At 48.0% G+C, this 6,000-nt stretch overlaps 1 protein-coding gene across 2 annotated transcripts in view; it reads right to left on the bottom strand.

The window, feature by feature from the left end:
* The window catches only part of CD4 (CD4 molecule), a 37,899-nt gene extending 32,191 nt beyond the window's left edge, over nt 1-5,708 (bottom strand). The window contains exon 1 of one of the 2 annotated variants that reach the window (XM_007503496.3): nt 5,518-5,708. The gene's annotated coding sequence lies outside the window, so the exon portion shown is untranslated. The remainder of the gene's footprint in view (nt 1-5,517) is intronic. The other variant, NM_001099290.1, reaches the window with a different exon arrangement.
* Between the last annotated feature and the right edge of the window lie 292 nt (nt 5,709-6,000).

Consider the following 6,000-nt stretch of genomic DNA (forward strand, 5'->3'; position numbering starts at 1 on the left):
GAGATTTGAGCCTAGAACCTAGTTGGGTGGACCTGGGTTCAAATATGGCCTCAGATACTTCCAAGCTGTGTGACCCTGGTCCAGTCACTTGATCCATTTGCTAGCCTTTGCCTTTCCATCTTTTTTTCCCTTTTTTTTTCTTTAAACCCTTACCTTCCGTCTTGGAGTCAATACTGTGTATTGGCTTCAAGGCAGAAGAGTGGTAAGGGCTAGGCAATGGGGGTCAAGTGACTTGCCCAGGGTCACACAGCTGGGAAGTGTCTGAGGCTAGATTTGAACCTAGGACCTCCCATCTCTAGGCCTGGCTCTCCATCCACTGAGCCACCCAGCTGCCCCCTGCCTTTCTTAGAGGAGAAAAAAGAAAGAAAAGGAAGATTAAGCATTTCCCATAATAGGACTATTTGATGCATTTGAATGTGAAATGTAGAAATTTAAAATTGGCTCTCTATTCACTGAGCCACTAAGCTGCCCCTTGTTTAAACAAACTGAGGTACTGAATATAATGGGGCATTATTACATGGTAAGAAAGTGAAGAATACAGAGAAGTATGGAAAGCCAGTGAACTGATGCAAACAAAGCAAGCACAATGGAGAAAGCAAAGACCAATGACTACAACAATGTAAATGGAAAGAACCCCCCCCCCCCAAAAAGAAACGAAACTTATTGCTGTGCAATTATCTGGATAAAGCTCAGCCTCAAAGAAAAGATAGGCCGGATAGCTCCCTGCCCTCTTTGCCCAGGGAGGACTCCTGTACGTAGTGCTGATGAACTAACTGGCCACTTTTCCTAAACGGCTTTATTTCCTTTCCTTTTTGTTTGTTTACTTTAAGTTGGGGTGGGGGAGAGACGCTGGGAAAGGGGGGTGATCTAAAAACAAAAGCTATCAATCCTCACGTAAAGAAAGAAAGAAGCAGCCCAGCGCTTCCGTGCCCGGGAGGTCGAGCGTGTAAGCACCCAAAGGCTTGCACATTGTAGACACCAAATGAGCATTGGCAAGCGAAGAGCTGGAAGTAGGTCATTTGTAAAATTGGTCTAGGCTGAGAGTGAGGCCTGGGGCGGGATGGACGGAGAAGGCTGGCTGGTAGCTGCTAGACAGCTTGTGGGGGAGGGAGGAAGCCTTTCTGGCTTTCCACCCCAATCCTCCCGCCTTCTCAGGTGGGATGGGGGGGGGGGGGGTTGCAGCTCTCCCAGCACAGGCCCCTTCCTGCTTGGATCTGCGTGGAGGCTCTTCTGCTCGCGGCCACCTCTGGGCCCAGGGCTCACCAGGGCTGAGGATCTCCAGCTGCTTGTTTGCCTCTGCGGAGGGCCCGCAGCTCACATTTCCGCTGAGCCTGGGAGGCCCCAGAGAGAGGCCTTTGATTCTCGCCGTCTCCAGCCACCATGGAGACAAACGCCACATCCTGTGCCCCAGCGCTCCTCAGCCCTGCGGAGAGGTGCTCACGGGAGCCTGGGCGGACCTAGCCAGGGTCTCCACCTCTCCGCCCGGCCCTGAGGGGGTCTGCCCAGAGCTGGCCTTCCGGAGGCTGATCCAGAGGCTCGGCGGCCCCGTTTCGGTCTCCAGCTTCCACAGGCTGCTCCTCCCAGCCTAGCTCTAAGCCCCAGCACCCCCATCTCCTGCTGTCACTCGCTCTCTGTTCTTCCCTTCTCTTGTCTGTAAACACCATCCTGCTCCCTAGCCGGGACCGAGCCTTCGATAAGCTTTGATGTGAAACAGGTCTTCGAGCTGCAAAAAACCAACCGGAGCCAGCGAGCCACAACACTGCAGGACTCAGAGAGGGGCCTAAGGGGTAGAGGCCAGGGGCCGCCACAGAGGGAGGGGCACGCTGGAACAAAGGGGGAAAGACAGATGGAGAGAGGAAGCACGGAAGTCTGGGGAGAGAGAGAGAGAGTCCCAGAGCAGCTCATTAGAACAAGAGATGTACATAGATCACACAATGCATAGACACGAGCCCCACCACTCACACAGGCCAAGAACAATGGAGATTAAGAGAAAGAACGGGAGGGGGAGAGAGACAGAGGAAGAGGGAGACAGAGACAGAGAGGGGAAGAGGGAGAGAGCCAGAGAGAAACAGAGAGAGATGGAGGGAGAGAGGGAGGAAAGGAGGGAGAGGGAGACAGACAGAAAGAGAGACAGGGAGAGGAAGAGAGAAGGGGAAGACAGACAGAGAGAGGACAAAGAGACAAAGATAGAGGCAGAGACAGGGAGGGAGGAGACAGAGAGAGGAAAGAAGGGAGGGAGAGAGAAGAGAAAAAGGAAGGGAAGAAGAAAGAGAGGAAGGGAGAGAGAAAGGGAGGGATGGAGGGGAGAGGGAGACAGAGAGACAGAGAGAGGAAGGAAGAGAAGGAGAGAGAGAGGAGGGAGAAGGAGACAGAAGCAGAGAGAGAGAGAAAGAAGGAAGAGATGAGGAAGAGAGAGCGCAAGGGAAGGGGAGACTAGAGACAGAGGCAGAGAGAGACAGAAGGGGAAGAGAGGCATAGATCAGAGAGAGACAGAGAAAGGAAGGAAGGGAAGGAAGAGAGACAGAGACAGAGAGGGACAGACCGAGAGAGACAGACAGAAAGAGCATGCAATATAGAGGCAAAAACCAAAGAGGGAATGGGAACTAAAATGGAAAGTGGCAGAGGGAGCACAAAGCAATAGAAGAAATAATGTTTATAGAGGCACACATTTGCACCCACAGAGCGCTGGAGCTGTCTGACACTCTGTCCCCAGCCCCCAGGGCTGGGAGGGGGGCTCAGGGTTTAGGGGAGAGGAAGAGGGCACAGCTTCACCACAGTATCCGTATATGGTCTCAGAGGTCCTTTCATCTCTCACCATGACCCCTACCCTGGGATGTGCCCTAGGCTCCCCCTTACTGGTTTGAGTCAGGTGAACTTCCTAGAGACCACGACCCTCTGAAGGGATCTTTGTGGTCTGGTTGCTGCAACCTCTGCCATCCTCTCCTTTGCCTCTGACACCCACCTCCATCCCCTCCCTAGACCCCAGAGGAGCAGAGCAGAGAGCAGCTTCTTCCTCCTCCCACCCTAACCTGCCCATGGCCTCTCTGAAGTCTGCCAAACCATTCCATCTGGGTTTCACTCAGCCACGAGGCCCACAGAACCCTGTCAGAGGGGCCTCTTTCCCAAGGAGTCTCTGTTTGAAGCCAGAGGTATTTTGTGCTTAAGATAATCCCCAAATTGACCTCCTCCACTCAAGAAAGCCATCCCTCCCGCTCCCCGATCTCCGCTCCCCACCCCCTCTCCATCTGTTCTTTGTGTGGTTTTTCTAGAGGGAGGGAGGGAGGGAGAATTCTAGAATGTTTCTGACCCTGGCAGGTAGGACCGAGAGCAGCCATGTTGTGTCTGGTGAGCAAAAATCTGGTGTTTCATAGGAAATTGAGCCCAAGATGAAGTGCTTCCTTCTAACTCCTGCCTCCTCTGCTCTGGACCTCCCACCCCCAATTTTGCTTCATCTCAGGTCAGGCCCAAGCCCTAGGCTATTAAATCCTAGTCCTGGCCTCGTTTTAAAAGGGAAGAGCTGATTAAACTGAGTGAGAGAGAACCCTGCCAGAGGGAACATGGATTCTCCTTAGATTCCCTCTCAGAATTAACCCTTTAAAGACAGGCAGGCCTGATGATAAAGCTGGGTGTCTTCAGGCTAACAGAGAAGTGGGGGACTGCAGGGAAAGCTGGAGACATATCTCCAGAAATGTCCGAAGCCTGGCTTTCTTTTGTTTGCTTATCTGTTAGAAGGGAAGGTATTATTTATTTCTTTTTAATGAGGAAAGGGTTAGAAGGAAAGAGGAGCCCTGGAGATCTGATGCAAAGAAAAGGAAAGGAAAGAGAAGAGAAGAGAAGAGAAGAGAAGAGAAGAGAAGAGAAGAGAAGAGAAGAGAAGAGAAGAGAAGAGAAGAGAAGAGAAGAGAAGAGAAGAGAAGAGAAGAGAGAGAAAAGGAAAAGTTATTCTAACATGTTTTCAATCGTAGAAGAGAACAGAATGAGGTTCTGAAGGAGAAACAGACAAGCATGACAGCTTTGAAACTAATGTGTTGAATTTGTTATATTCTTCTAAAAATGTAAACTATAATGGATAGAGTCACAGTTTCATGTAAAATCCTCTTTTTCTGTTTGGTATCTATGAAAATATTCCTACTTAATGATTTTTCAACTTGAAAGGAACAAAAAAATTAAAGTTAATTTGTTAAAGGGAGGCAAGAGGGGAACTGGGGAGCAGCAGGACCTCAGAGACTAAATTAGCATTAACCTTAAGGAAAGAATTAGGAAACATAAGTGGGAAGCTGTTACTTGGTAGGAAAAAGCTGGAGAAGAAGCCTAAAACTCACAGAATTTAAAGCTAAAGGGGCCTTAACCCTCTTGTCCAAAAAGAGAAAGGTTTGGCATCTAAGGAACTCAGGACCATGACGTGGCCCTGCTCCCAACAACCTGTTAGAATGTAGTCAAAAGTCACTTTTTTACAGGGATAGCTGGATTGTAGGTTAGGCTGGGAGTCAGGAGGACCTGGGTTCAAAAAGGATCTCGGTCAGATACTTCTCAGCTACATGCCCCTGGGCAAGTCACTTCACTTTGAATGCTTAGCCCTTGCCACTCTTCTGTTTTAGAGTTTTGTTTTGAAAATTGTATTTAATTAGTCAATTTAGAATATTTTTCCCTGGTTATAAGGATTATGTTCTTTCCCCCACTTCCCCCTACCCCCTCCCATAGCTAGTGCGCAATTCCACTGGGTTTTACATGTGTCCTTGATCATGTTTCAGATTTTTTACTAAGATAGAGATACAGGTCATTTTTTTAAAGGTCTTTTACAATGCTCCCTCTTTAATTTTCTTGTCTGTAAAATGAGAGTATTACGTTAGAAAGCCTTTAAGATCCCTTTGAGTTCTATACCTATAATCCTACACACTCCTTCATTTTTAGGAAAGGAAGCTGAAGATCTAGAAAGGTAAAGTGTTTTGTTCAATATTATGAAACAGGCAGGGCTAGGATGTGGACCTGAGTCCTTTGACTTCAATCCATCAGTCTTCAACACATTGAGGCATATTAACTCTACATCTCCAAAATTCAGAAAGAATGGCTACAGAAGCAGGTGCCTCTCCTCTCTTCTCCTCTCTGCTTTTGATATCTTCAATTCGTGCACACCTTCTCCTTCCCGTACCATATCTAAATCTTTTTTTCTCTGTCACTTTCCTCCTCAGTCTTAATTCCTTCCGTCTTTTCCCAAGAACTGGAACTCCAAACGTAGTTTCCAGTTCTTCCCTATTTTCCTATAGCTCTATTCCTTTCTTTACCTTTCCTGACCTGGAAAGTCCTCAAGTCTCCAGGAATTCCCATTCCTCACCCTCCCTCTCCATCCCAGGGTCCCCACCATTTCTCAGTTTCCTCATCTATACAAGATGGGGGAGAGAGGTTGAACTTCATCGCTTTTAAGGGTTTTTCTAATTCTAGATCTATACCATGATGATACCTTCTTATTTCTCTCACTTCCTTAGATCCCTTAATCTGGAGGACTCCTCTCTGTCTTACCTCCAGATGTCTTTTTGGTTTTTCTTCCCTCTTCAGCAATATCTGGTCCACTGGTTGATGCAGGTGTGTCCTCTGGAGAACTTCTTACGCAGAAACACAATAGGGAGAGAGTTTTGCCATCTGCCAAGGCTGTAATGGAGTGACAAAAGACAGGAAACTCTTCAGTGAAGCAAACTCCAAACTGCTGGGCCTAGCTTAGCCCTCCACGTCACCCTCTCTCGTTTGGGTCCCCACCCCTCTCCATCTCACATACTCAGGACTCAGGGTAAAATGTCAAAATGAAATCGTTTGAGTCAAGGGAAAAGTTGACCAGATGGGTAATGGAAAGCTGAAGTTAACATTTCTAGTAAAGAGCAAAACACAATATCATCAATTATGGCCATTCGGACTGGGCTTCCAGGAAAACGAGAATTTAAAAAGAAAAGAACATATGTAAGAGCAAGAAAAAAGGCTAAGTGGCATCTCAAAGACTATTCCAAGATG

This window comes from Monodelphis domestica, chromosome 5, assembly GCF_027887165.1.
Source record: "Monodelphis domestica isolate mMonDom1 chromosome 5, mMonDom1.pri, whole genome shotgun sequence".
Classification (NCBI taxonomy): Eukaryota; Metazoa; Chordata; class Mammalia; order Didelphimorphia; family Didelphidae; genus Monodelphis; species Monodelphis domestica.